At 41.7% G+C, this 20,729-nt stretch overlaps 1 long non-coding RNA gene across 1 annotated transcript; it reads left to right on the top strand.

Moving 5' to 3' along the window:
- The first annotated feature begins 226 nt into the window (after positions 1-226).
- LOC119021555 lies at positions 227-2,668 on the top strand. The gene is made up of 3 exons (XR_005075641.1): positions 227-500; positions 1,878-1,950; positions 2,648-2,668. It is a non-coding gene; the product is annotated as an uncharacterized LOC119021555 (long non-coding RNA).
- Positions 2,669-20,729: the final 18,061 nt, after the last annotated feature.

Genomic DNA, 20,729 nt, shown 5'->3' on the forward strand with positions numbered 1-20,729 from the left:
GAGAGAGAGAGAGAGAGAGAGGGAGAGAGAGACAGAGAGAGAGAGACAGAGAGAGAGAGACAGAGAGACAGAGAGAGAGAGAGAGAGAGTGAGAGAGAGAGAGAGAGAGAGAGAGAGAGAGAGACAGAGAGAGAGAGGGAGAGAGAGAGAGACAACATGCTGTGTAAACATTAGTCCTGCACATGAATGAGACTTCCCCTGGTTTGTTTTTCCAGCGTTCGGCCCGTCGGAGACGCAGGACGGATGGATTAGCCTGTGAGAAAGTGAATGAATGAGGTCGTGCGAGAGGTGGGCGGGGTCTACAGAGAGAGGAGGGGCGTGTCCTCGGAGCTATCCCTGAGAGAAAACGCTGACTGTCGAATCAAGAGATGACAACGATGACGTCCTGTGTGATCTTTAATGCGGCGATTCCCACAGGAGCAGCGCTGATGTCGGCCATGTTTGGTGCAGGAGCGACGACTCGCAGGCTACAAGCTCGAGGTCAAAGGTCACCGGAGAGAGTTAAGGATCTGCTCGCACAAGCACGAATCAACACACACACACACACACACACACACACAGAGCTGTGGAGGATGGACTCAGCAGCTCAGAGCGACTCTGACCGTCTTTGTGTGCGAGTGAATGGAAAAGACCGGTTTCAAACTGCTGCTGAGGATTAATCCTTTCTTTCTTTCTTTCTTTCTTTCTTTCTTTCTTTCTTTCTTTCTTTCTTTCTTTCTTTCTTTCTTTCTCCCAGTAATCAGCTCGATCACTTTCTATTCTAGCTGTCAGCGAGAACGAACAGCTGCTTTTTTTACCAGATGAAATTCCTGATGAAATATCTGACAGCTCGTGTTTCTTGATTCTTGATATTTTTTGTGCAATCAGTTCGGTCAAAGAAACACTTTTAAGTCGTGATGTGTTGGAAGCAGAATCAAGTGCTGCCATTTTTTTGTTTCTGCAAACCACGGACACGATAATTTCCTAAGTTTGATCCCTTTCAACATTTCTACACTACATAGCATACGAATGCTGAATGTTCCCATCCTCTAGTTTCTCACTTACAAACCTCTAAACTACTTCAACTAACTGTAATCTGAATGTGATGTGACATGTTTTGTAGAAACATACGTATTTTAATGTGTCCCTGTTTTGCAGAAGTGTAAAGTACCAACATGTGATTCAGGTCCAGATGGAGGCGCTGACTGTAGATCTGCAGTTTGTGGTTGTTCCTTCATGCAACGTTCAAGCGCAGAAGCTGTCCACATGTTGTGGTGAACACCAGCGTTTTCTATAAATACTCCACAGTAGAAGCATCCACAAAGATGTTAATGTGAAGCAGCAGCAGCAGGAGAACGGCAGGTTTGTATCATCACTAATTTAAACATTTTGAGTCGTCAGCCGTGATACCAAACTGGACAACAACACTGTGGAGTTCAGGATGATGACTGCAGGTAACGCTTCAGGCTAACGATTAAAAAAAACAGCAAAAATCTACTGTTAATAAACCAAAACGATCCTTTGAATCGACCCGACATTCGACCTGCAGAGTTCATGATGGTTCGATTTCACTAAACTGAGAGATGAAGAGAAAATATCTTTTGATTCTGACGCTTATCAAAGTCTTTTCTCGTCTTCCCCTCCACGTCTGAACGTCCCTGTTTTTCTAAAAAGCCCGTTACCTTTCTTGATCCTCGATGACCCTCAGAAACCTCTGATGAGATGGGGTCGTGACCTGCCGTGTGTGTGTGTGTGTGTGTGTGTGTGTGTGTGTGTGTGAGGAGGTCAGGAGGTCGAGCAGCGCTAATGATGCAGCTCGTAACTCTGCACGTGCCGCGCAGGAGCAGAAACAACAGGACGGCTGTTCACGAGGGTGATTTCTTTCTTCTCTCCTGCAGCGCCGCGAAAAAGACAACGTCCAGAAAACTTCAACGTTTCACTTCAACAAACTTCAGGACAAGTTTGAGTTTGGTGAAGTTCTTGAATTCTAGTTATGTGTCATTTATTGTAACTCATGATTATTAGTTCAGAAGGTTAAAATTAAGCAGCTCAAACTTGAAAGTGACGAACATGTGAACATGTTTTATAATCAAACTTGTGATTATTTTAAGTTTTATAAGACCTGAACAACTTAATATTATTCACTCCAAAGAATTAGCCCGAGTCAATCGCACCCAATAATAATGATGATAATAATAATAATAAACCTTATTCATACGGCACTTTTCTTCACAGAGTGCTGAAAGAAAAATAAAACCTGACATGTCAGATAAAACAAGAATAAAAGAACTGAACATGGAGGAAAACTTTAAACTTTAAAACAAACTTCAGAACAAGTTTGAGTTTGGTGAAGTTCTTGAATTTTACTCTTTTTTGATTTATATATATATTTATATATATATATATATATATATATATATATATATATATATATATATATATATATATATATATATATATATATATATATATTTATATATTAACATTTATTGTATCCGTTATCAACTGAACTCATGATTATTAGTTCGGAAAGTCAAAATCAAATTGCTGTATAATTAATGATAAAACAAAAGACAACAATATTACTTACACAAAAAATGATCCCCCTATAATGATTATGATAAGAATAAACTTTATGAACACTTTTCTTTCTCTTTCTTTGCCTCAGGAAAGAAAAATTAAGCCTGACAAACAAAAAAGGAGAAGATGAAGTGAATTCCAGAGGAGATCTAATCTGTTCAGGAATCCACTCGTGAAATACAGAAAAAACCAGAGGCAGAGAAGAAACCGTGAGTCATGACAGAAGAATGAAGCATCCAAGTATGAAATAGATGATTATTAATACTGATGATGACTGAAGTGGAAATATTTCATGAATAAATCCATTTTTCTTTCCCTTTTCCTTTTAGATGTATTGTGTCATCATCAGTTTTCTCTTTACATCCCTTATTATAATCTAGATTTTCTTCTTTTTCTATCGTCCTCCATCTTTCTTCCTTTCTTCTCTTTCCTCCTGGGAATGAGACTCAACAATCAACTGTCTTTGTGGTGCGTTCAGGAACAGCTGGGACAAAATCCAACTGATTCTACCTTTTAACTGTAATAGTCTTTGAATTCTATTAACATGATGTGAGCTTCAGTTAGCTTTGACCACAAATGTCCTTCAGAGGGAGACTTTTTACTCTGATACTCTGAGTCCATGTCAGAGCCTGAACTCTGTTACTGTACTGGAGGAAATAAACTGAATTCTTCTCTTCGCTTCCTTTGCTTTCCTACTGACTCACTTTTCCTTTCTTCACTCTCACTTTCTCTCTTTTTTCAGTTTCTTTCAACATCCTTGCTCCTGGTTCTCTGTCTCTCCTTCCTTTTCTCTCCAAAATTATGTCATTTTTACATCTTAGGATTATTTATATGGGTGAAATAAAGAAAAAGGTTCATTCATTCATTCATTTGCTGACTTTCTTTCTTGACCAGCATCTCTTTCTTTCACTTTTCTCCCCTGCTTGTATTTTTCTACCCTGCAGTCACCTTCTCATCCTACCTGACCTTAACTTTAACTCCGTGCGTAATCATACCTTCCTTGTATTGAATCTCTAATAATGTGATTTATCTTGCCAGCGTCCGATGACTCAGTGTGTTGTGGGCCAGATCTGCCTCTGAATGAATAAAGAAACAACAGCGGGTGTGTCCGGTCTGCCAGCCTTCCCGTAAGTAAATCTATTTTTTTTAATTTTTTTTATCGCTGACAAGAGAAGAGGAAGAAGCCTGTTAGTCATCTGATATTAAATTACGCAGCAGCTTGAACCACGTCCAAATTCAAACAGCCCCGGCGTTCCTTTCCAGCCAATCACAGCATTCCTCGTCGCCCACGGAATTCCTCTCCGCCAATGAGGAGCGAGTGTTGAGTGACACAGACGGTATTCCATTCATTCCTGAGCGCTGAGCGTTAAACTGGTGGTTTGGTGTTTCCTTTTTACTCTCTCTCTCTCTCATCCGTCCCTCCCTCGCTCTTTCCGTGTGTGTGTGTGTGTGTGTGTGTGTGTGTGTGTGTGTGTGTGTGTGTGTGTGTGTGTGTGTGTGTGGGATGTGGAATGTGCGGTGGGATGTGAGCAACTTCCTGTTTTTAGTTGTTAAGTACATCCCTGTGGGGTTTAACACTGTGTGTGTGTGTGTGAGAGAGACAAAGAGAGAGTGGAATCGTTTGGACGACGGAGACGAATGAAACGCACCATATGGCCGAAAGTAAGTGGACACCACCAGAACATTCCCGGCCATATGTGCTGGTCGGACGTGTCGGTCCCAACAAAAACAAAAATAAATAAATCCAGAGTGTTGATCTGCTGCTTTAACAACGCTGATGATCAGGTTCTGGCTCACAGTCGGGGTTTCGGTCCATTGAGCTCAAGTTTCTCCACATGAAACTGACAAAAACTAATTCATTCACAGTTCTGACTTTGACACAGAGAAGATGTTGTAGAAACTGAAGGTCGGTGAAGGGAAACCATGAAAAACAGCATCAGACTAAACAGCACAAAAGAAATCCGTCTGTCCTGTCAACAAAGACCGAATGACTCTTTATGAACTCTATGTTTCAACTGTCATGTTATTAAATTAGAGTTATTGGGTGGAGAGAAAACAAAGAGACTCAAAGAGGCCAAAACCATCTAATAGTTGTATGATGATCTGATGAAGCTCTTACTCTGTCTTCTACAGATATCACGATAATATTGTTATTGTGAATCTGATATTGTCGCTTGTGTGTCGACACTATACTGTAACATCAGGGAAACACAACAGATGACTCGACAAAGACTGAGCGTGAAGCTTTTAGCATGCACAATTAGCATCACATCATGTTAAATACGTCATAATATGCTAATTTACAGTTTCATACTTTAATTCGGGGGTCGTAGTAGAAAACAGGTTTACATTCTTTAATTTTCAATCAACCAATCAAAGGCAGAGTCAGGACGAACAAGGTAGTGTGATCTAAAATAACGCTGCTGCAGCAGTAGCTACTGTGTGTCTGCTGACTGACTGCAGTGTATATTATTAATAATAAATATATATAAAAACATATATTTTCAGCTCAAGCTGATGTGGTCATTATATTTTGAGTTATTCTGACATTTTAAATTCGTCCTCTAGTCGCTCTCTAATGAACCACTTTACAAGGACTACATTCATTTTCCTGAACCTTCCTTTGTTGTCTGACTTGTGAAAGGAAACACGTTTTCCTGTATGTTGTGTTTGTGTGTTTGTCCTCCGCTGTAAATCACATTTCTCCCCCATGAGGGACGAACACTGAATAATCTGTGCTGTCGTGTCTGTCAACCTTTGACCTGCTCAGTTTGGGTCGATTGAGGCGTTTTACATCCACCAAAGAAGAACAAAGTGAAACACTCCCGATGAAGACGGATGAAAGTGTTTACACAGTCTAAAACACTCCGTCAGCTCCGTCTGGAAGTGGGTCAAAGGTCAAGTTCATACTGTTCAGACTCTCTTTTGTCATTTTGCCAAAAGGCACACGGAAACACACCGAGTGTGACACACATGCAGGGAAAGTGTGTGTGCGTGTGTGTGTGTGTGTGTGAAGGGCAAACACACAGACAGTTTGATTATTATCATGCAAATGATTTCAGCACGACATCGTCCCTGTCAGCCCGTTAGCTGTTAGCACAGGAAGCTAACTGCTGCGTGTGAGAGAGTGTGTGTTTGTTTTACAGAGGCCATGTATGTAAATACATCCGCTCGGTGGAAATGGCCCGTTAAATGGATGGTTACACACACACACACACACACACATGCACACACACATGCACAGACACACACACACACACACACTGCAGACTGCTGATAAGACTAAAACCTCTCAGGACTCGAAGGGAAAGTGCTCGTATGAGAGTTTGTGTCAGTGATGCTCTGTGTGACAGAGGTGTGTGTGTGTGTGTGTGTGTGTGTGTGTGTGTGTGTGTGTGTGTGTGGTTACAGGTAAACTGCAGGTCAGGTTGGTCGTGGTTATTCCAGGAACACTTGGTGTGTGTGTGTGCTCAGGTAAACAGGGAGCTGATCTCTCTCTCTTTACTTTGGCTCTGTTTGTTTTGTACATCAGGGAGCTGAAGCCTGAAAAACAACAACCTCAGGCCTCAGTAATCAGAAGCGGCTGATAATCTCAATGTTGTCAGCTGTCTTTTGTTTTTTAGTTTCCAAGTTGAACCTTTTCTTATTCCTGGAATTGTATGTAAAATCATCCTGAAACATGTGTCCCAGTTCAGCCCAGCGTAGCTCCAAAGCTGCTGCTGAACCACCTGAAGTGCAGTCATGGGTTGTTTTTTTTGTGTCTTTTGAAAGGTTGTAAACTATTTTCCTTATATTCCCCAAGATGCCAAAAGCTGGAAAACACAGTAGGTCCGTTTCATATTGTTTTACATGGTCCAATTTCAGATTAGATAACAAATATCACCGAAAATAAACTGTTAACATTTGTTTTACAGAGAAAATATCAAGAGAAATATGTCAGAATAACTCTGCCTGAGGAAAAACTCATCATAGTTAATTATTAAATTTAGTTTTGTACCAAACTTTTTCTGAGATCTGTGTCCTGCATTTTGATTCCACCCTCTGATTGTTCCCTAACAGAACTTGCATAATTTCCAAGTTTAGGGCTTTTAAAATAATATATTGTGGTATTTGAAATCTCACTGGCTACATGATGCCTTGTTGGCTGTTGCAGGTTCCAGGGCGGGCATAGAAGTCCTCATATCTGCTTTAATGAGCAACCAATCAAATGGTGGCCCATCTCAGGATCTCTGGTGTAGACGGATCATGGCGTCTGCTGGGAACTTAGTTTTTTGACAGATAAAACCCCAAAAAAGCGTCTGTGATCACAGTTTTTTTGACGTCTCTGAACATGTGTCCGAACACCGCTGGGTGTTTGAGGTTGTCCACTGTCTACGGGGGTCCGACCCAAAACTTTTTCATGTGCGACTGAACTCTGCCCTCCACACACACTCAGTCCACACTCAGAACAAACACAGACACCCAAAAGCAGCCAGATTTCCTGCTTTGAGTCCACAAAGTCTTTTTCTTTTTTCTTTTTTTTTTTTTGTCTGGACCAACATTTGACCCCCTAACCACAGACTGATGGTAGGAGTTTTGTCATCGAGGAACTGAATCTCGTTATTCTGCTCAACTGACACACACACACACACACACACACACACACACACACACACACACAGCTCTGAGATGTTCTTGTTGCAGCCCGTTGAGCAACAGTTCACTCTGTACAGTACTTGTGTGTGTTCTCTGGCTGCCAGCCCAAACAAACAGAAACCCCAAGTGTGAGAAGTTGGCACAACAGATGCCAAGTTCAGTGTGTAAGCGTGCCTCAGCTTGTGTGTGTGTGTGTGTGTGTGTGTGTGTGTGTGTGTGTGTGTGTGTGTGTGTGTGTGTGTGTGAGAGAGAGAGTGTGTGTGTGTGTGTACTTGTTCTAATTATCCCGGCAAGCTACATTAAATGTACAAACTGTTTGAAGATCTGGTACTTTTATTTAAATATTTTCTTTCATTTTGATCAAACTACATCTGATCCGTCATCAGAGGTGACGGAGTAACAGTAAAGTTGTTTGAGTCGTTCAGAGCGGCAACAAAAAAAATGGAGGTCAAGGACAAAATGTCTGATGACTCTTAACGAACACCGACTCTCAGCTCGTGTCTGTGCAGGAAAGATCTTTAGTTTCTCTGCTTTGTTTTCTCTGGTGAAAATGCAACGCTGCTCCAAAATAAAAGCTCTCAATTGACTGAATAACGGGGGCTTTTATTGTGAAGACGTTATAGTAAATTAAGCATGTTTGTGGCTGAATTAGCCACTTCGTTAGCAGTGATTCTTTGATAGCGCTGCAGGGATCAGGACAAGTGCATCACTGGTTTACGACGCACCTTTAAGCAGGTTTATTAAATAATTTGAGTTTGTATCTCCAATATTCTGTCTAAAACTAAGAAATCACCAGTTTTGCTCTTGATAATGAGCTCACTGAGTTTATAAACATGCTGAAAATGTCAGAGAAACTCATTCAGACAGCAGAAATATAATCAGAAAGATTACCTGAGAGTCCAACAAACCTCGAGTCATGAAAACCGTCAACTCAAGAGTCACTTTTCGTGCTTTTTTGGTTCACTAACATGATATAATTCAGGCACTTTACTGTGTTTTTATTACAGGTTGACCGCGCGAGTCTGATGCTGGATTCATATAAAGTCTTCTGGATCACCAGTCACCTGTGATCACTGGGTAGCATTTACAACCGGTGATTAGATCAGTGTTCAGAGTATTTATTGCATTTATTACTGCCTGTAAAAGCGGAAAGGTACGTCAACAACAGGCTGACGATCGCTCCGCAGGTTAAAGCGAGCGGCTGCAGCTCGGAGCAGATTCCAGCTTCAGTTCCTTCAGGCTGAAAGATAAAACCATCAGCTGACCTCTTTCTGCATGATTTACAGTTCTGTAGGATCCGACCTGTTGACGGTAAAACGGCATCAAGAGGCAGGTTTGTGCCGTCCGAGGCGAGGGAGGAGGTTCACACGTCTCCAGCCTGAAGCTCGCTCGGGGATGTGCGCGATGGTTTCGGGGGGATTTGTGCTTTGTTGATTCAGCGTCGCGCTACAGTTTGTTGTGCTTGTAGCCTTGAGCTGAGCGGCTCCTGGGAGTGGAAGCTCTGTGTAGTTTGAGCAGAAATCTGTTAATTTTACTAGCAAAAGTTAAAATTCCTCCACTTACTTCACTGACTGAAGGTTGAGAGTTACTCCGGCTTTGCTAAATCTCAATAAAATACATAAATGATATAAAACAGAGTCAGTTTCCCTTCGTGCATCATCAACGATTTTCTCCAGAGAGAAATCAGACTCTCACACATACTTAACCACACATTCCCCGTGCAGCTATTACAGGAGTCAGTCCTCTCAGTAATTGGGACACAGATATATATATGTGTGTGTGTGTGTGTGTGTGTGTGTGTGTGGTATGTATTCCTAGAAGGAGTGTGTGACGTTATATAACCTCTCACATGGCTTGTGTGTGTGTGTCGGTACACTGTGTGACCGTCTGAACCGCAGGCAGCTGGCCCCAAGCTACCGCCGCTGAAATCTCAGTGTTTCTACGTTTGGTTGTAAAAATGAAAATTCAGAGAGTCAGGTTTCACACTACGAGTGTAGTAGGGTAGTAGAATAATAACTCTAATAATATCTCAGTGTTTGGATGAATTTGCCATGAAATGTGGTTCAGACATTTAAAGAGCAGCTGCAGGAATGAGAACAGAAAAACCTTCACCGCTTTTTCCACTGGACAGAAATCCAACTTAAACCCACAAACATCTGGCTGTTGTTGCTCAGTGTGAATGTGTGAACTCTGTATTTCCACCCGGGTCAGCCGACTCTGCAGTGCGACACGCTAAATTCTCCTGCGTGAAGTGATGACATGTTATAAACTTCTGGTGGTGGCACATGAATACAGAAGGACTTCTGGTTGTCGTCTGATCAAGGAGGTTTCAAAAGGAGACAAAAGATTTTTTACTTCTCGGCTGTGAAAACATCTGGATCACCGACCGAGCCGGCTAACTTACAGTTTAGCGCCCGGCTAACTTGAAGGGGGGGATACAATCTATCGGACCGAATGACTCGAACAGTGAAGCGAGTCGTGTCTCGGCGGTTGCGACGCTCTAAAAGAATTTATCCTCCGTTTCACAGACGCTTCTTTGTTCGTCTGCTGTTGTTTTCTCTTCTGTTACAACAGTTTCCGGCACATTCGTGACGTGAAATGTGACGTCAGTGAGGTTCAAAGTGACGCTTCGGATAGAAATCACAGACCTCGCATGGAGGAAATAGGAAAGGAGGAAATGCATTTGACAGAATATCTGAAACAGGTGAATTATATGATAAAAGTACAGAGAATATGGATCGAGGGGGACAACACGGGGTTAACCACACCTCTTCTCTTCACTTCTTTATTGCCCAACAGGACAACTGCTGGAAATCACCGTCCCTCAACCGTTTGTGATCAATTTCCTGGTCATAAACATGCAAATTTCTGACACTGAGTCTGCACCTGAACGCACCGTTGTTTTCCCGAACCGTTGCATTTTGGGAGGACACACCCTCTGAGGTTCACGTCCTCTCCAGACTGGAACGTGTTTCTCATCAGTCCCATCAATCATATTTAAATCATTTCACTTAACAGATTCATGCCTAAAGAATACTTTAATGTCCCGAAGCTGAGGATTTGTTTCCTTTAGTAACAATGTTATTTCTGTTTTTATTAACGGGACTTTAGGAGACAGTTAATTATTGTATTTCTCTGGTTTTAATGCCTTTAAAATCTAACAGACAACATGAAAGAATAACTTCATTTAAAACTTTAAAACACACCAACATTCAAGAACGCATACAGTTTGAATCTGCAGCTTAATGAATGTTGTTTTAATTTTATTTAGAGATCATTTCCACCCTCCTCTCTCCTCCTCTCATCCCGTCTCTCTCCCACCTACTCAGAAAAAACAAAACAAAACTTGCTTTCAACATGAAAAATAACCAAAAGGGTTTGAGTGAGTTTGTGTTTCTCTCCCTCGGAGTGTGAAGCTGTTTCTCACCAACCACCTCACGCCCACCTGAAACCTTACAGCACCCTCCAAATGTCTGGAAATCACAACTCAGCTGCTCTGCTTCTGAAAAGGTCAGTGATCAAAGTGAAAGAAACAACAAATGGACTCATGTGTGAAACTTTCCACCAGAGTGACCTTTTCGCCTCCAGATGTTATTTCTTTTTCTTCTTTTTTCCTCTGAAAGTTTCGACTTACTGTTAATCACAGTTAATGATACACAGCCTTGTTAATCTTCCTGCGCTCAGGGAAGATTAATCTCACATTCCTGAGAGAAACATTTGACTAAGATTTGCATTTTGTTAAACTCCCCCCCCTCCAGGGAGCGACCCAGGAGGACAGAACTTCTCCGGTGGATCAGTCAGAAGGAGCCTGAGGGATCAATAGTCTGTTTCTCCTGTGTGTGTGTGATCCTCCTGGGTTCAGACCTGGACTGTATCCTGAGGAGTCTCTGCTGAGAGGAAATATTTGTGTCTCGTTTGTTTTACACACATAAAAAAAAAACCTTTAAACATTTGCAGAATTAACAAGAACTCCCAAATAAATGAAAATGTGGTATGAACAGTGTTTCACAGAGTTTATATAAAGTTTCTCCAAACACAACAACTCACTAAATTAAGCATTTTTTAAAGGAAGTCTGGTGACTGAAAATCATAATTACCCCTCAAACTGAAAACAATCTCCTTAATTTCTACGTATATGTAATGAAATGTTGTTTTTTATTCTTTCATGTGACTTTTAACTTGTTCAGAGATGTATTGTTCATAGATAGATAGATAGATAGATAGATAGATAGATGAAAAATGGCTTTAAAGTTCACGTCTGTCATATTATCTCTCAGAATATTTTCCAAAGCATCTTCACATCTGTTCAGGTCTGTCGGCGATGCCTCAACATGTCCTGCGACTTCCTCCAAACCATCCCATAATTGCTCAAGAAGGTCGTTTAACATTTGCCGAATTGACAAGAAGACCCGAAAAAATTAAAAATGTGTATAAACAGTGTTTCACAGAGTTTGGAAAGTGTCTCCAAACGCAACAACTCACTGAATTAACTGTTTTTTTAAAGGAAGTTTGGGGACTGCAAATGACAATAACTCTACAAACTCCCTACAATCTCCTTCATTTCCACGTATGTGTGATGAAACATTTTAACTTGTTCAGTGATGCATTCTTCTTATAAATACAAATAAAAATCATTATAGTAGCTTTAAAGTTTACAGAATAGCTCAAGAAGGTCGGTACCGAACCGCTTCAGATGCAAATAAACACGAACATCACTGGGACAAACAGACACAAAAAAATGTTTACACACAAAAGAATTCAACTTTTAACGTTGCCAAATTTACAAGAACGCCCAAATAAATGAAAATGTGTTATAGACAGTGTTTCACAGAGTTAATAAAATGTCTCCAAACACAACAACTCACTAAATTAAGCGTTTTTTAAAGGAAGTCTGGGGACTGAAAATGATAACAGCCCTACGAACTTTTTAAGTCTTTCATTTGACTCTAAACTCGTTCAGCGATGCATTGTTCTTATAATAAAATCATTATAGTGGCTTTAACGTTCACGTGTCTGGAATACATTGTGAAGCACCTGCACATCTGCTCAGGTCACCTGGTGATGTCTCAACACGTCCTCTGACATCCTCCAAACCGCCTCAGAATTTCTCAAGAAGGTCGGTATTGAAATTCGCAGTCGCCCCCGGTGAAATATTTGAATGGCATTTGCATGTGAGTGAAAGTTTGACCCCGCGGCGACCGTCATGAGGCAACCGGGGCGTTTGGAGGAACATTCCTGTCTTATCTCTGCCGTCTCTTATCTGCCGCCGGTGTTGACAGGAGGCGTGGGCTGCAGGAGGGGAGCGTTCACACTGTCCTCAGTTAAACCAGTTCACAATCAGATCAGAACCGCCGTCATCGCCGCTCCGCTGAACACGAACAGGAAGCGGTTCAGCTGACGATTGCAAAAAAAAAAAAGAAAAAAAAAAAGGAAGCAATCAACAAATTACAAGGGTTTTAAGTTCAGGGTTTGAAATGTTTCCTGCACAAACTGGTTTTGGAGTCGGAGGTGATGGTTAAATTGATGCTCTGCAGCTAAATGTTCTGTTATCAGATCTCAGTGAGCGTCGATGTCCTGTCAGGTTCGTCCACGCGCCTCATGCAGAAACTCTGAATCCTGCACGGTAATAAAATGTGGTTGATTTAAATGATTTATTGTTTATTCAGCAGTTGAGCAGCCTGAAGGGGTTTTTCCCCTCCGCCTACACTCATCTCATAGAAATAAAAACCCAGCACTCCTCTGCAGCGTGATCGAGAACCAGGATAAGTCATGTCGCAGGTTCAAGTCCCAGAATTAGCTGCGATAATCTGAATGGAAAGAAACGAGACTGAATAAGGCGAGAGAGGCTTCTGGTTCTGATGCTGCGCTGCATTTCACTGGACGTTTGAGTTCTTTCAAATGAAAAGGGGGTAAAAAGTTGTTTCAGGAGGATTTTAGATCAGCGAGCGTTGTTTGAATTCAAATGATTGACCAGCCAATCAGTCACCGGGCTCCCGCTCTGAGAGGGCTGTGATTGGTCGATGAACGGGGACCACCGTGACTTTCAGAATAAATGTTCCTCTGGTTCTCAGTCAGACAAACGCTGCTAATGATTAAACTCTCACACAGTCACTTTGTGACTCGGCCTATCGACTCTCGCCTCATTCCAAGAGACTTAATGACTCGAACAAACAAAAGAGCTTCAGCGGCCGCTTGCAGCTCCACTGTAAAAAAGAAACTAAAGAGAATCACCATCAACCTCTGCTGCCCATTCACATGGATATTTATGGCACAACGAGTGAGGAGAAGAGAAAGTGGCTCGCATAAAGACACAAAAGACACACAGCATCCACTTCAGCTCGGGATGCTGCTCGGCCAGCTTCAGACTCTATTTCCAGAAAAATCACTTCACAATAAGCTGCAGAGATCAACACGTTCTGAGAGACGGTGGAGAGATCGGCCGCATCTCTGAGTTTAACCACAAAATAACCGAACCAGAGAAGTAAAGTTAAGAATTCAAGGTTGTTCATTAATGTAAAGCACAGGAGAAGTTCTGCTGTTGTTAAGAGTCCTGTGTGTGAAATTGAAGTACGATGAGATCAACTATGAGACACAGATGTTCACACCGCTTGTATAAAATCCACCATTTTGATTCTAAATACTAGAAACTGAAATAAGTGCTGCCACACACATTATTGTTTGTTGGCTCCACCTCATAACGAGACAAGAGGACGCCACACCTGAGGACAAGAACAGGAACACCAAACCTCATTCCTCAGAAAAAACAAAACCAATCGAGACAACGCCACAAAGTCTGTCAGCTGATCTTTATCTGATAAAACGGAGCATCAGTACGCAGCTAAAAATAGTTCCCAACGAATCTTCTTCTTCTTCTTCTTCTTCTTCCTAATGTTTCAGTGACGTTTGCCAAATAAAACCCTCAGTGAGCTGCTGAGCCTTTTCTTAGAAATCTATACATTTGTGAACTAATTATATTGCTGGTTCTGTTAAAGTTAAACTAAGTTCCCTCGCAGAGAAAATAGATCTGTTAAACATCTTCTGCAGTGACAAAACACGACAGCGGAAACAATGATGAAAGAAAAATACATTTAAATCTGGAACTTTACACTCTTATTATCCCATTTCACTATTTTCCATTGAGTCTGAAAAACCTGATCATAAAGAAAAATCCCACCAATCTGGGCTTCGTTTAGTTTAGTTTTTTTTTTTTTATTCTTCACTCAGACACAATGAGATGCGAAGTTTTGATCCTCGGGTGTGAAACGACTTCTCTCTGAATGACTAAATCGGGAAAAAGAGGCAAATGTGGGTTTCTGGTGCGTGACATCGCCCACAGAAGTACAAAACAAAAGGTCAGCGAAAGACTTTTGGTTACATTATGTAATAACTGGATTCGAGCCAGCAGTTTTGAACAACTTCACACTTTATCTGCGAACACGTTCAGGTCCCGGTATTGATAGTGACCTGCAGTGGAGAGCATCTCACTTCAGTCTCTGGATGACTCAGAGCTCACACTGTGGTATCAGAGTCGGTTAGACAAAGACAAGTGTGAAGGAATGAGTCACCGCGTTGTGACCCGTGTTGATGTGCAGACACAGTCCAGGAAAAAAAAGAAGAAAAAAAAAAGGTTAATTTAGGACACAAATGCACACAAACACACATGTAACTGCAGGGAAACACACACAAAGGCTTCGCGGTGTGTCAGAAGAAGTCGTCTCGATTTGTTCGCTTTTTCTTTGATTTTGTGCGTTGATGACAGCTGGTTTCTTTATTAGAAACACAACCAGGAGTCTGCACACGGTGACTTATTTTGAAAATTGAAAAAAGAAAAAAAAAACCCAGATGCTTTATGTTGCCTCTGTGATGTTCTGACTTCCTCCTCCGGCTCCACTTCCTCCCTGCATCTTGATTAATTTATATATATATAAATATATCGTGATGAATCTTCGATTTCCACAATCGAGAAGAAATCAGAGGCGGTATCGATGACGATGAACTGAAAGTCGTCTAATAATCTGCAGTTTCGAGCGTCTCTGCAGATTTATTCCTGCGTCTCCGTCCTCTGATGTCTGTCTGCGACGATGTTTGACTCAGTCAGAGGAGAGACGTCGTGGTGCGTTCAGGTACACGTCTCAAACTCTGAAATCCTCACAGCTTCCTCACAGGATCTGAGGAGTCGTCGTGGTGCGTTCATGTGAGTTTCGACGCCTTCATCACCGTCTGATGTCACCGAGTTGGTGTTTTTCCTTCAGCGTCATAATTAAACTTGCTCCAGGATTTCAGCAACTGCAACTGAGTGATCATGTTTTGTGTAATTCTGTCGTTATCTTTTGTAACGACATGTTTAATGACATGTAAGGGTCCTTTTTTTTTTTTTTTTTTTAACCCAAACCATCTTTCAACCGAACCTGAGTGTCGTTGACGCCTGAACGCAACAAAACTGGACCAGAAAGATGCAAAACAAAAAAGTCAACGGTGGACCTGAACTGGACCCATTTGGCACAAAATGGTGTCAGATGTAACATCAACACTAATCAAACTCCTCAAACTTGTTGTCTAATAACATACACATTGATCCATGTTTCTTTTCTCTCCATCTGACATAAATCTGGACTTTTTTTGTTCTAGTTCCTGTTTGGTGCTGTGAAAAGACCCAGCTGCCCCCCAAAGCATGTCACATACCACTAGTTACCTTCATTTTAAAGTCTATATATAACATTACAGTATTACTGTCTGAGTAGAGTAAAGAATCACTGATTAAATAACCTCCACAGAGCAGTTAAATAGCTGATATCTGTGGCTTCTATAATGTTTCCTGTCGTGACACGTCGAGACAAACATCTCTTCTTCTCTGACTTCTTGTTTCAGCCCACAGAACAAAGACAACATGGTTTAATTCAAGTATGTAAATTAAAGTGCGCTCGGGAGGATTCAGGCTTCATCATCAGACTCATCTCAGTCACAAAGAGACTGAACGAACAACCGTTTTATGCTAAATTATATTAACGAGGTCACGTTGATGTGGGTGGACAAGACAAACGCTTCATCTGGTCGGTAACGCAGGTTGTAACGAGACATGACGGTGATAATAAATCCTGTAATATTATCAGTAGCTCGTTATATCACAGCTAAAAGAAATATATCGCTGTTACTTTTGCTTTTGTGACGCGATACCTCGACGCTGCAGCTCAGCACCGACTGATAAAAAAAGGCTCACAGTCGCGGTTTTGAGTCTTGAGGGTTTTTTCTGACGATCTTATCGGCTGTGCTGAGACTTCTGCTGTGACTGATCGTGCATCATTGTAGTGCAAAAAAACCAAACACACACACACACATACGCACAGACAGACACACAAAACCAGCCACAGAGCTGCTCATCAACAAATGACTGTTTTCCAACCATACAAGCACAAATCCTTCTTCATTCTGCTGCAGGAATCAGTCAACGAGAAGGAAGAAGAAGAAGAAGAAGTTTGTTTTTTATGTCTTTAAGATGCAGAAGAATGAAGCAACCTGCAGTTTCACTTATAGTTACTGTGTGACTAAACATAAAATATAGCACATACACAGTATATATAAATATATATATACATACATACGATCACCCTCACCTTCTCACACAGGTGTTGTGTTTGTGGTTTCCTGTTTCTCGCTGCAGTTTGCTTGTTCGTCTCTATTTTCTCACCTCCTCCTCCCTTCATGTAAAGACCTCTGATGGCAGCGGATCGTTACAAACCTCGTTACAGGTGCTTATTTTAGTTTCTGTGCACGGTTTGTCCTGAGAAACGAGTTTTCACCTGTGTTGAAGGGGTTTTTTTTTTTTTGACAGTTTTGACTCAGACGTGTGCAGGTGTGGCGGCAAACGATTTGGAGAATAAACAAAATAAAACATATGAAAACGAATTTTGATTTATTGAGGCTCTTCTCTTGGGATTTCAGGGTTCTACGATCCAGTGCACACAGTCAAAAGAAGCTTATGAATAATTATAAAAATCACGCCAGTAAAATCACAAGGGAATACCTCCCACTCACTTTGAACACAAAACCCCAGGTGTAAAAAAAAATAAATGTGGAGTTGCCGTGACCGTGAAACAGAGAATCTCCAGATGTGCTCGGTTACGTTCCAGGGGGGAAAATGTTACCTCAAAAAAAAAAAAAAAAACCCCAGTTGAACCCATGAAACACATGCAGATGAGGAAGTAGGTGTTTTGCAGAACAGAGTCTCTGGTGACACTGTGGTTGTGTGTCATCGCAGCATCAAACATCCCCTTTAACCCCTCGTAATCAATCACTTGTTTACTGTCAATCTGTCCGATCAACTTCTGAGGAGCTCGTAGAGTCACGCTGCTATAAAAAGCACCACAGGTTTCTCTGATGACGATGAAATTAGTTTTCTTTTTCACGTCAGATATCATCTGACCTTCTGCGCTTTGTTCCAGGTGAGAAAGTGTCAGAAACACAGAGATGATCTTTATGATGCTGAGATTAAAAATCTCACCAAAACATGATAAAGTTGTTGTTTTTTTACACATTTCTGCAGCGATCATCTCGTCACGCCGCCTGTTGTCTCAACCTTCAGTTTCATTTTCTCACGTAAACAAAAACAATCAACAGTCTGACATGTTTGTTAGTGATCACGATTTCTTGACCTCTGACTCGACGTGTTTCCTTCACTTTCAGCTCCGTCAGTCAGTCAGTTTCTCGGTTTTGAACATTATAAATGAGTCCAGGTTTGTTGTGATGAATGGATAACGTGTCAATACGAAGTGGTCACATAAATAAAGCAGCGATCACTTTTCTTGTAGTTTTCCTTTCTGTGTTTTTAGGTGCTGATTAAATGACGGCCGTCTTTGCTTGTCTTTGCCTCCCGCGACAAGATTAATGCTTCATTAATGATCCGACACTGAACAGGAAGGTCAGTGAGTGAAGTTTTATTGAGGATGAATCACAGGAACAGCAGCAGGAGAGCGAGGAAACATGCCAGCTGACTGAGAGTGAAGTGAAGACCGAACTTAACTACAAACTAAACTAACGAGGACATGAGGTGCAGGTGTAGAGACGCAGGTGAGGGTCACGAGGGTAAAAACACTGGGAACAGGACGAACGATGTGCAGGTGTGGAGCTGAGGACGACACGAGGGATCAGGACGGCGTCATTAAACTGACGTCTGATCCGTCACCGCGATGGTTTTAAGGTCTGCAGGTCTGTCTCACCTGTAATCCTGACGTCACCTGGAACAGACGCTGACCATCCTCTCGTTAAAAAACAGAAGAAGTGCTTAAACCCTGGAGGAGCTCGAAAGCCACCCAGAACACCCAGAACACACCCGACAAAGAAATACGACGAAGAAAGACTGCAGCGATCTGTGCCGACCGTCAGGATGTTGGTTACAGATGCGTCATGTTCTACGTTCCGTACGGCCGCTCCAGACTGCACTTCAACATCTGTAAACGTGACGTGACGTTAGGGAGACATCGAGATGAATTTCACTCTCGTTTGCATCAACAGAAACATGTGTTTTAACTTAAAACACTGAAGTTTTCCAGACGCTGACCAGCTGATCTTTGTGTCTCAACGTAACCAGACAAGAAACTTATTGTGACGAGAGAAAAGTTGGAAAACTGAACCTGAAGACGTGTAAAGTTTTAACTTATCTGTGGTTTTGCAGACGCATGCTTTGCCACTATTTATCATTGCAATTGCAGTTTAGTGTCACTGAAGACTCTTTTTTTTTGTTTGTTTCTGGGTGTTTCTGGTGTAAAGAAGAAGAAGAAGAAGGAGGTCGTTACTGACAAACAACAAGGAGGTGATATTTCACGCTGACGATAAAAATAACCTCAAGTTTGTAAAGGCTGGAGGTGTTTCCAGGCCACGGGGGCGTTTGAGGAGAAAATGAAAGTGTGTGTTGAGTCATCAGAGGGTGAGAGAGGCAGATGTGTGTGTGTGTGTGTGTGTGTGTGTGTTAAATCGCCATATTGCTGCAACTGACCCATCTGTCCATAAACTGTATTTAGTTAGATTTTTATAAAAGAGCATCAAATGCAGAGACAATAGGACATCCGTGAAAAACAAAAGACACACAGGAAGGATTTGTTTCATGTGGATTTAAAGGATTTATTCAGTTTTTTTTAAATTGTTTTGTTTGTTTTGTAAATAAAATCCTCCGAACTTTATTCAGACCAGCAGCTGTTTTACTGTCGTCGCAGGAAGACGACCATCTGCAGAAAGTGATCATCGCTTCACAAAACAACAAAAAGGGAAACCAACGAGATAATCCGTCTAAATGCTGCTTAAGATCCAAATCTGATGACGACGGGAGTTTGTTTCCGTATCAGAAACTGTTTCTCGTCGTGTCGCATCTGCTCAGGATGAAACGCGGCTGTTTAAAAATAAGACGGCAGCAATAAAATTAAATTCGTACTCGTCGTTCACCATCGAGTTCATCGGGTTTGTTCGATATACTGTCGAACAAACAGAACGTGATGTCAGCAAACTGGACTTTTAAAGTCCATGTTAACATGTCAGCCGGGCTGAAATTGTGCTAAATCAAATTTGTTGTTGGATTCAAGCAACCAGATGAAACTGTTGGAAGCTGAGTTACTCTGTCATGGATTCGCCTGATTCGGACCTTGTTTATTCACTTATGGAAAAAAAAAAAAGTTTGTATTATCACCTCATTATGTTGTAGATATTTAAATTCTGAGTTTGATTCTCTACTCCAGAACTACTCAGTGTCGAGGAGCTCAGAGGAGAAAACGTGGTGCAGGAAGCTGCAGTGGACAGCAGGAGGAGAAGAAAACTGGCTTTTGGATTAAGAGCAGCAGAGACGATCACAGCTCAGGGCGTCTTTCGACCCGCGCAGATGAAAAAGACGCCCTGGGGAGGAAAAGGGAAGAGATGCAGGACGGGATCCATAGTAATTATCAGAGCTGCTCCTGGCTGCAGGAGAACGAGAGTCGACGTCTCAGATCAGCTGGTCGAAGCTGCTGGACGGTCGTCTGCAGGAAATAATTGTTTCTAGAGATAAAACTGAGCGAAAGCTGATTTTTGATGCAGCTCGTCTTCTTGTTCATTCAGCACATGTTGAATGAATATTTTCTGACTTTTATAGCTCGAGTAACAACTTTCTGTCATCTTCATTTTTAGATTGCATCCCAGCCGTGTGCAAGGACATTAACAACTCTGGGCACGAGAACCAATCTCATTCTTTTCAGCGACGGTGAACGGGTCAAATCTTACACAATCAGTCAACAGTAGCTAAAAACGGCAACTTCTTTGATGCATTTGTAGAAAGTCACCAGACTCCCTTTAAAAAGTGCTTAATTTTGTGAGTTGTGGACTTCTTTGAACTTGCTAAACGTTCAGACTCAGCTGCTGGACGGTCGTCTGCAGGATCTAACTGTTTCTGATAAAACTACAATCTGTCTTTCTGAGCTAAAGCTGATTATCGATGCAACTTGTGTTTGCGTCGGTGTTTTTTGTCATGGAGGAAAATCCAGGAGGAGTCCGGTGAGACTGGTGACGTTGGAGGGGCT

Source organism: Acanthopagrus latus, chromosome 6 (assembly GCF_904848185.1).
Source record: "Acanthopagrus latus isolate v.2019 chromosome 6, fAcaLat1.1, whole genome shotgun sequence".
In the NCBI taxonomy this organism is placed as follows: Eukaryota; Metazoa; Chordata; class Actinopteri; order Spariformes; family Sparidae; genus Acanthopagrus; species Acanthopagrus latus.